Source organism: Athene cunicularia, assembly GCF_003259725.1.
Source record: "Athene cunicularia isolate RWA chromosome 1 unlocalized genomic scaffold, athCun1 chr1_part2, whole genome shotgun sequence".
NCBI lineage: Eukaryota > Metazoa > Chordata > Aves > Strigiformes > Strigidae > Athene > Athene cunicularia.
Window position 1 is genome coordinate 4,722,317 of NW_020799092.1, and position 10,370 is coordinate 4,732,686.

Below are 10,370 nucleotides of genomic sequence, written 5' to 3' on the forward strand. Positions count from 1 at the left end.
GTTGAAAGCGGCATTTTTCAAGAATTAACTACACAAACAAGGCATGATATATACAATTTAAGGTCTGGTGCAAGAACAGTTTTTGTAACTGTGGTTATAAGTCTTGTGCTTTTTTCCAAATCAGTGTGTCCCAACAGCAGCTATCAAATAGAATATGCTGGTTCCAGAGGTCCAGAAAAGATCTGTACTTGTTATGGTACAGTTCCCCAGTGGTCACAGCCCAATATACACATTCATACCCACCAGTTCACACTTTTCCTAAAGAAACTCCATGTAAACTGTGTTCCTTCCCATTTAGACAAACATATATATATATACACACACAACCAGGAATAAACTGATTTGCAAACAAAACTTCTTAGATCTCATTCAAACAGACACGACAAACTAAAAAATAATGACTTCTGGTACAGGTTACTAAAACCTGTTGGGAAGGGCCCTGAAGATATTACAGTGATCTTCATGGACTGATGGAGGAGGAAAGTAAGACCTGCCCAATTTGTACAACTTCACAGAGTGGGGCACTGCAGGACCATGGTACCAGGGAGCAGCCCTCCCCCAGCAACGCACAGCTGGGCCCTGTCTCCGTCCTGAAGGTAGACACGGTCAGGAGAGGCAACTGCTGTGGAAGGCAGCAAAGCTGAGCCATATGAGCACTGAGACTAGACTCAAACAAGGTGTGAACAGCACATGGCAATAATGGGATATGGTTGTGAGGCTGTAAAAGCACAAGAATATTTATAAAATTACAGAGGTTGCTAACATGTTTTAAAAGGCTTTAAGGATGTTGTTTAACCACAAAAAAGTAGCCATTCTTGATAAAGCAGAATTTACAGCTTTAGTGTGGACCTATCTGCTGATTGGAGGAATAAGAAAACTCAGAAAACCCCAGAACCAGTTTAAGATGGAAGAAGACATAATAGCCACTAACCTAAACTACAGCTGCAGAAAAAGGAAAAGAATGAACCTGCCTAGAGACAAGAGAAAGGACCCAATAAGGAATAAGAAGATGCCAGACCCAAATGTTATTATTGGAACAAAACGTGTGTGCAAGGAGTGCGAAGAGCACATGAGGGGCTGGTGAACAGATTATAAGGGCATAATTTCCCAGGGGCTTTTTCATCAGGGTCCCTCTGGCAGCCGAGGGGTGGGAGGGGCGCAGGCCGCAGGGCCCTGAGGGCCCCGCCCCATGGCGCTGTCCCTGCCAGGAGCCGGCAGGCCTCTGGGTTTGGTGGCACCGGGGACTTCACCCGGGAGGTGCCGCTCTCCCGCAAAGACGGCTGCCCCCCTGGCATAAACGGGATTCCCACCGAGACCGAAGCTCTTCACTGGTTCATCGCGCTTCATTCCCTCCCTGTTGTTTTATAGCGACAGAGACCCGCAGGGCGGTGGGGGCTGGTGGCAGCGAGCCGTGGATAGCCCCGATTTCTACAGTCTGCACAATTGTGCTGGGCACAGGCACATGCAGAAAGAATCTTGTTGTCCTAAGTGGTTTACACAGAAAGTGCCAGTCCCTTAAGTTTTTCTTGGTATAAATATATGCCTTCATTCTTGTGAAGTTTTTAGTTGGAAGAAACTTGCTGATTTTGGTTTATTTTGCAGTGGCTTTTTTAGCTTAATTATAGAAGACTTCCAGGGCGTTTTCCAGGGCTGTCCTGGATCTTCACCACAGCCTTCTGCAGTAAGCAAACAAGGGAACTCTTCCTTTCCCATGATGGGAAAGTTGAGCAAGGAGAGTATTGTGGCTTCCCCAAAGCCACAAAGCTCCAGCTTCCTGATTCCCAGGCCCATGCACGGGCCATCTAACACCACCACTTCTTCAAGTCATGATTTCTGTGAGAACTCTCAAGGCTGATTCCTTTGTCACAGAAAGAGAGAAAGGAGTATTGACTGAATACATCAAAAGAGAGCCCGACTGGCTAAGGAACGCATCATGTTTCCTCAGCATCTGCTGCTGCTTCCCCCTGTTTCAGGCGCTGTTCCTGCCAATAATGTACTTACCCTTTCCTGTCTAGATCTGTCCGTAAACTTTAAATAATAATGAAGAAGGAGCAGGAGAGAGACACCAAGTGGTCTAGCTGGTGAAGAGAATTTTTTTTTCAGATACGAACAGGAAAGAGAGTAGTTCTGATCCAAAGCTTTTTGGTACCAGAGGGATTTTTCCACTGATGTCATCAGGCTTCAGATCAGGACCTTCCTGCGAACACAGCACTTGTGGGAGCAGTCCCAGGTGACAAAGTCTGGAGAAGCCATCAGAGTCGTCATTTTCCTTTCTCTTCCAGGTCTTTCTGAATCCTTCTCTTGTGTATGCCATTTCCCCTCCTCCACTTTTTAAGAGCAGTGATGATCCCATATCTATGTAAATATTTACAGGAGAGATCCTGAATCATTTTCAAGTCTCAGTTAGGAAAGCCTGTGATACGGAGGGACAGAGCTGTCCAGCAGACCAGCTCTTTCTAAGAAAATGCTTCTGGCACCAATTAGAGCTGGGAGCAAAGGTATGGCAGAAAACAGCCAGAAGCTGGAACTGGAAAATCTGGTGGCCTCATTTGTGATCTTCTAACATCTGGCTCACACACATACATGGCAAGAACCCATTAGTGGTACAGCATAGCCCACTTAATTTCATTCACCACCACAAAAATGGCTTGTTCCCTGAGCCCTGAGATCTTTGTGAGGCTAATAGATAGAGAGTGATTTGAGGAACATATGACTAAGCAAAGTGCTCAGAGGGTATAATGATTTGCAAAGCATGACAAATGAAGTTTTCCTTCTTTACATAGTCAATGTAGGCTGATTTGCATATAAATTGGACCTGTCAAGTGTGCTAATATCAATCAAAAAGCTGTGAAAATAAAACTGAAGTTGCAAATAAATCATTCATTTATATGAATGTTACTCTTTTTTTTTTTTTTTTTTTTCCCCAAAAGCAGTTTGAAAAAGCCAGATGCTGAAAAATGAGATTCTTGGGTTGAGCTTGGAAGTCTGAGAGCTTTGGGTTGGCAATGTGGTCGTTTAGAAAAATGTTACAAGCCAAAAAGCATGAAAATATGCACCCACCAGCCCTTTATCAGTATTAAGCCTGTGCAAGCTCTGTCTGCTCATACTGGCACCTGCTGTCCTGTGTAGGGTCAAGATGCTGCCTGAGGTAAATTTCCTGTGCCCTGCTGGGTGCCTGATTTCTGACCTGACCCATACCCTTTGAAATGACTGTGTGCTGGAGTCGCTGTGTAGGTATGCAATATTCACCTGACCTACACAAACTGTAGTGATATACAGGGTCCACCTAATAGGCCCAATGCAGAAGACTTTGCTCTTGATTCAAAAATGGTGGGATACACCATAAGGAAAAGTTTTCAGTAAAAGTTTCAGTAACTTCTCGCTGTCACTCCACACAATATGCAGGGAGAGCTGCACTCCACACAGCAGCAGGAACACAATATGTAGGGAGAGCTGCCTTGTCCAGAAATCCCAGATAACACACTCTATCCGTGCACCCAGGTTGCAAATATATTCTCTTTTTCCCATCCTTTCTTTCTGGGACAGGCCATGCATAACACCCTTCCTCCCCTGCAATCAGTTTGTTCAGTTCCCTTTCACTTTAGCCACTGGACCAGCCTATACTGAATGTCCCACAAGTGAAAAGCACTGCCCTTTTTGTACAGTGATTACCCTTGTACAGCTGTCAATCAATTAGTAAAGTACGGGGCTAATGCAAACAAATGGAAAAAGAGGTTTGGGTTGGGCTGAAGCTGGACAGGGTTAACTGGTGAGGTCCCATGCCCCACTGCCTTTCTCCTTGCCACCTTTCTGCCAGAAATTACAGCCTTTTTTAGCCTGTCTGCACAAGAACCTCTGGTTGCTCCTTGATACTGAAAGGCCCCACATTAAACACTGCTGCTGGGATAGGAGCTATTCTCAGCTGTCCCTTCCTCCAAGTGTCTGGAGGGAAGAAATAACCTGCATCTTTGCATTCCTATTAGTGCTAAGCTAATGCTTTTACCTGTTCTTCTCATCCCACCCTTCTTTGCATGGCTACATGGACAGGGTCAGGAGCACCATCCTCTTTTCCCCTGTGCCTGAGTCCCTCCATGACAGAGGACTCACACAGGAGCAGATGTTTCAATAAATACGAAATGCTTGTTCAAACAACAAAATAAAATGCAATCAAACAGTGAAGACTAACAGAAAGAAACAATAAAAGCAAGGATAACCTGGAAAACTTATAATAACATTTTTAGAAGGTGCAAAACACTCCCAAGTTCCTACAGCAGGCAGATTTCAGGCAATTTTAAGTAGTGCAAATGACTGTAGATTTTCTAATGAACCCAGGCAGTAAAATCAATGCCAGCCCTGTGTTCATCCCAGCACAAGAAAAGGCCAAAAGATGGTCAGAGCTGTGTAAAGGTTTCAACTTCTCAGCCCTAAGGCTGTTTTATGTCCACATGCCATCACAGGGGCAGGCATGGGTGTGTTAGTTGAGGGAGTTACTGTGGGGAACTGCTCCAACCAAATTCCTGATGGGTCCTTCTCTAGACACTTTCCCAGTCTCAGTGTTGTTCTGCCAGTGCTGGGAGTCCTGTGGTTGAGAGCCTGGAGGGAAGTACCAAGTGGTGTGTGAACTGGAGAAGCAATAAATTAAGAGAAGGAGAGGGTAGATAGTAAGGGGATATGTTATGCACAAGGGGAGGCAGCATCTGCTCTAAAATCCTGCAAACTACCCAGCATCAAGCACACATCTTTATGTGCCCTTGGGAGCTACCCTCTTCCCTCTAACCAGTTGGGTCTGACAACTCTGGGTCGATGCATGCTATGAAGTGATGTGTAGGCTCTCAGTGCCAGACCTGTGTCCCCTGTTGTTCTTTGTGGCTTCCTCTGACAACCTTGCCTCCCTGTGTAAGCTCGTGGTGATGCCATGGACAGTGTGAGTCCTGTTGCAGGTGCCTGTGCCTGAAGCAGCGACATGCAGGCATCACAGCTGAGCAAGGGAGGAAGCATCACACAGCAGAGACATTTTGCTCACTGATTTGCAGAAGTCCAAAGCAGGTATGAAATGGTACCAGGGGAAAAGAGCAACACTTCCCAAGTGCTCAACACTTGCCTCGATCTGATGTGGGAGAGAAGTGGCTGCAGCTGTGTGAGTGAGACCTCAAAGCAATTAGTAGTTTGCACACAGAGGGGCAGGAGAATGGGCACAGCGGTGGTGGAGGTGATCAGCCCCATAAGCCAAGCTGGGGAGAGAGGAGCTGTTTCAGACAGCCTGCTTTCCAGCTCGTGTGTAGGGCTGGGGCAAGTCAGAGTCCAGCAGTGACTGGCTGTCCCTGGGGCAGCTCTAAAGAGGGATGCTCCTAGAAATTGCTTAGGAGCATCTATTTTACTTCAGAGATTTATTGAAATCCCTGGTGGCTCATGTGTGGACTGTTAAAAGGTCTCCAGCCAGGCCCTGCCCTCTGGCTCCTGGGAGATGTAAGGAATTCTTCTTTGACTCCACTCGTGGTGCCCAGTTTTTGCACTCTTTGGGTATTTTGGCTTAGTATGTGCATGGCAGGCAGGACCAGACACAAGCGGCAGCACTGGGGAGACCCTTATGGCTTCTGCTTTCCCATATGACCCAGGGTACAAACACCCTGCAAGACACAGGGGATTACAGGGAGGGTTTGAGCCCCTTTTGCCCTCAGCTTGCTAAATCTGCACCTCCCCAAAGGCTGCAGGCTGAACCAGAGTCTGGGGAAATGAATGCAAATGTTTCTGCAGACGTTGTTCTTGCCAGGGGGATTTTGCTGTCTCGGAGCTCTTATGTGTCCTGAGAGACCCACAGACTGACACGTACAATAGCCTGTTTGCATATCACAAGCAAGCTTCATGCTGAGGCTACTCAAATTCAGAAGACTGACTGCAAGCACAAGTCTTCATGCAAGAGAGCAGATCAAACGCCCTATAGTTACTTGCAACATAGTTACAGGAATTTGGGAACAAAAAAAAAAAAAAAAAAAAAAAGGGAGTTTCTTGTTTGTTGGTTGTATTAAAGTTTCTGGTCTCTGCTTAGTGTGGTACAGTGATGGCATGCGGGCACTGGGTATCCCTCTCTGAATGCAGCCACAGTGGTGATGGTGAGCTGGGCAGTGCTCCTTTCATATCACTGGCCATGTGGATGGTAGCCAGCAGGAGACAGGGAAGGAAGTGCCATAGCTCTTTCCTGCCCTTTTCCCCCCATTAATCCCCGAAGAGGCACAGGGAATGGGGTATTTCTGTGACACACAGTCTTGCCTGCTGAGAGCCATGCAGAGGTAGCATGCTACCAGCACGAGACCAGGACATTAGGCATACACTGCAACCCTTCACCAACACAGGTTGGATTTGGACTGGGGTTTTGGGAGTGTGTTGCCGTGCCTGTGGGTGTTTCCCCACCAGGTTCACTCAGCTGGTATCTCTGTGCCATGCCATTGAGGGTTTCTTGCTCGGAGAGCTCCTCCATCCAGCATCCCCATCCCACGCTGACTGTCAGGAGTTCATTTCCTCTTTGCAGGGAGTTACAACAGCAGTGTGACGGAACTGTGTTTGCCGTGTGTTGAATGGGAAGCAGCTGGAGACAGATTATTGAGTTACTTGCTTGTTGCCTGGACATTTTGTTTGCTTGTCTGAGCCCTGAAAAAATAGGTTTCCAGTTCCTCCGGAGGCTCGTCTGTGTTAAGCCTGTCTAGGGCTGCTTTTGAAAACTGGTGTTTTATAACTTTGCAAATGAGTGTCCTGCTGCTTCAGTGGCAAGGCTCCATAAACAAGGCAGTCTTCTCAGAAATATCCCTGCCACAGAGCCAGTGGGACTGGGGGAGCAGTAACAACTAAAACCACACAGTTCTGGTGTCAAAGCAGATACCCCTGAATGTGGTCCAAGGTGGACCTCTGTCTTGAGTGGATTTCAGTGTCTGACTGACAGTGCTGGCTGATGTTTATGGACTGTGCTTAGAAGGATGCCACTCAGCTTTCCTCCCAATTGGCTCCTCACCTGGGGTAAAGCAACATCACTCTGTTGAAGTCATAATACTGCATTAGCAACTGCTGTGTCTGTAATACTTGCACATATCCTCTGGCTCCTTACTTCTGGGTATTTGTTTTTGATCTGAGCAGCTGGACAGTCTTTCACCATGTGAGAAAAGCATCTTTTTTACTACTTCTGAGTGCAGACGTTTTGGCTGTGGAAAATGGAGTTATATAAGAAAAGGCTGGTCAGGAAGCAGAGAGGGTGTTTTTGCCAGCTGATATTGGAGAAGAAATATCAGGAAGAATGCAGATTTGGCCAAGGCACTCGCAAGCAGTGCCGTGGGTCTAGTCATGAGCCTGGGTGTGCAGCAATTGTGCAGCTTCAGGCTGTGATGGCTGCACATCATCTCAAATCACAGCAAAACGTCAGTCTGACACAGACATAGGACCAGAGTTGGGGGTCCATCTCCTGCTTCACAAAAACCATCACTTTAACACCTTGTGTTTCTTCAGAAATCTCTTTATTGAGTACTGACCAGACCTGAGCCTGTTTGATTTGGCAGGCATGGACCTGGGGGAGGGGAGCAGGGGAAAAAAAATAACAACACCATAGCCGATTCATCCCTCCTTGTTTATTCCAACAGAAATAGATTTGGCAGAGTGCATCAGGGATGAACTAATCATCAGAGAATTAATTGGCATGTTTGTTAAAAGGCAGGAACAACACTGTGAACAAATTCATGGCTGGATGGCTGGAGGGTTCAAGCAGCCAGAGAGAAGCACTGCATAGTGGAAACTGTGACTAGTAAGAGAAGTCATACAGCTGTGCCGGACAGCCAGCAGTTGAGAGCTGCCCAGAAAAACTGGGGGCAAAGATATATGGGTGTCCTTGCAGATGGAGCTGCTTACGAGAGGGGCTCCTTCACCCAGGCTTTCCTTCCCATAAGGCTTCCATGTGTGGGGGGAGATGGCTAGCTTGCAGGAGTGGGAGGGAGGGATAGGAGAGGTACAGCTGGAGGAGGCTTCACGGAAAGACTGTGGAAACGCAGAAAGCGGGGAAATGAAGAGGGACACGTCACTCATTGCAAGCTGAAATGCAGAGAGCGTGGTGAGGAGAAGAGTAGCAGGGAGGCAGAGATTTGGAAACCTCATCACGGAAGGACTGGCCTCAAGAGCACAGGTAATGCTTGTATGCAATTCTCTGCCTTCTTTCACAGGAGTGTTCTGTTTCTTCCTCTGGAGGAGACACATCCATGCACCTCAGAAAGAGCTTGTTGGATTGAGGGACTCTAAAGGCACCTGTGGGAAGATCCAGGAGGAGGGAACATGTGCAGACTGGCATGGACTTGGATGTTGGAGGATTTGCTACCTACATTTCCAGAGAACAGGAATGTGCAGAGTGAAGGAGGGAAGGAGAAAGGAAGAGTGAACAAATCCTTAGAGACAGCCAGACAGGCAGACATAGAGAGTGCAAGGTCTGTGGGTGCCTATCCAGGGAGAGAGAGGAAACTTAAGAGAGAGCACCAAGCTCTAAATGAGGTAGATAAAGCTAGGACATATCCTGAAAAAACAGGTATGCCTGGAGAAGAGGCAAAAGATACATATTGCCTCCTCAAAACTAACAGTACTTTACTAATGTTATGACTTGCAGTAGATGTGTGCTTTGCACCTGGATGGCTTTTTCTTCTTTAGCATCAGTATGCCTGCCTCCTGGCAACAGCATCACCCTAGCTGTCCATCACTGGAGCTGTCAAACAGATCCCTTTGTTTAGCAGGATGGTCAGCCTGTTTGGGGGATTCAGGTGCTCTTTGCTTTCACACAACATCCAGGTAGATAATGAGCAGTGTAACTCTCAATTATATGCAAACCCACTATTTAACTCAAATATGCTGCCAAACTTGGAAAATCTCGAGATATTGTTATTCCTACATAACCCAAAGCTGGGTGTGTTTGTGTACCAACATATAGCATTATACCCACACACATATAAACCAAAGAATAATACATTACAATGGATTTTTAACAAGGACTTTTGAAACAGGTCATATTCTAGCTGTACTACTGTGGCTGGGTTAATATTGTAGGATCCAATTTTTTAAATTGCTTTTGGCATTTTTCCTGATCTTTCCACTATTACATAATATTACAAGCATATGCTAATGTTTATATTACCCTGTTTTTTGTTTTGTTTTTTTTTTTTCTTAGAGAGCTAACAAATGCCATCCACACAAGTAGAGCCTGCAAATTCTTTGATTTTTCTGGATTTTCAGTCTTGGCAGCTTTCTCCTCTAAAAGGTCCGAGTCTTTTCAGGATCTCTCTTTCTCAGAGGGAGCTCTGGCAGAACTGGCATTAACTGAGAAATTGTGTGCAGCTATTATTGTTTTTTTTGATGTGAAACTGTTTGATTTATAGTACCCAAACCTTCTTTGACTTTATACATAAACCAAAACATTTTAGTTGGGTGTAAGTAATCTAACCATAAAATATTCTTTTAAAAGTCTTAAAAATTTTAAAACTATTCTTAAAAAATTCTTAAAGATAGAGAAATTCCAACAGTCTGCAAAAATACCTTCATTATCTATTTAGATCTTTTGCAAAATTGAGAACCTTAAACTTACTTGGATGTTCAAATACCCATTACCATTGGAGTGAGAGCTACATTTTGTGTATTTATAATTTAACTGAGATCAAACTCCCTGATTCATTTAAAAGTATATTTTATTTCTCTGCAAATAACCCCAAACCCAGTATCACTCTTCAGTTTTAATTTGAAATTAGCTCAAAAGGAACTTGGGAAAATTATGAGAGAACAGGTCTCCAATGAAGACCACAAAGCTAATTCACTTGCAGTCCAATATTGCAGCAAAAAATTCCTTCATTTCAGGTGTCACTACAGTGATTGTTAACTCTAATCAACAAAATCCTCCAGACAAAGCAAGCATGGGTTTGAGTTAACATACTGGGATGCTCATGCATAGCATTAGGAGAGTGTATGTGTTCAGAGCAGTCAGAAGTGCAGGGAAAGGTTTCAAGCCCTCTTGATGTACAAGGGGCAGGCAAGCTCTGAATCATAATGCAACAACTCACGTGTGCAACAGGAACAGTGTGTTCTCATCAGGCTTCAGGGGAGAGAGGGGTCTCTGAAATGAAGCTGTGTTTGGCATGGGGAGGGGATAACCTAGGCAATTCCATCATATCTTAGCAGGCAGCACAACCCATGAGCAGTAATGAACTTCAGTCATCACACTTGACCTCAGTGTGTCAAAGTCTGGGGCAGGTTATCAGTGAAATCTCAGTGCTCTGTTGTCATTCCCCTCTGTGTGTAAGGAGGGATGAGCACTAGAAATGGAGTATACTGGAGAAGCAAGAAACAGAAAGGATGAAGGGGAG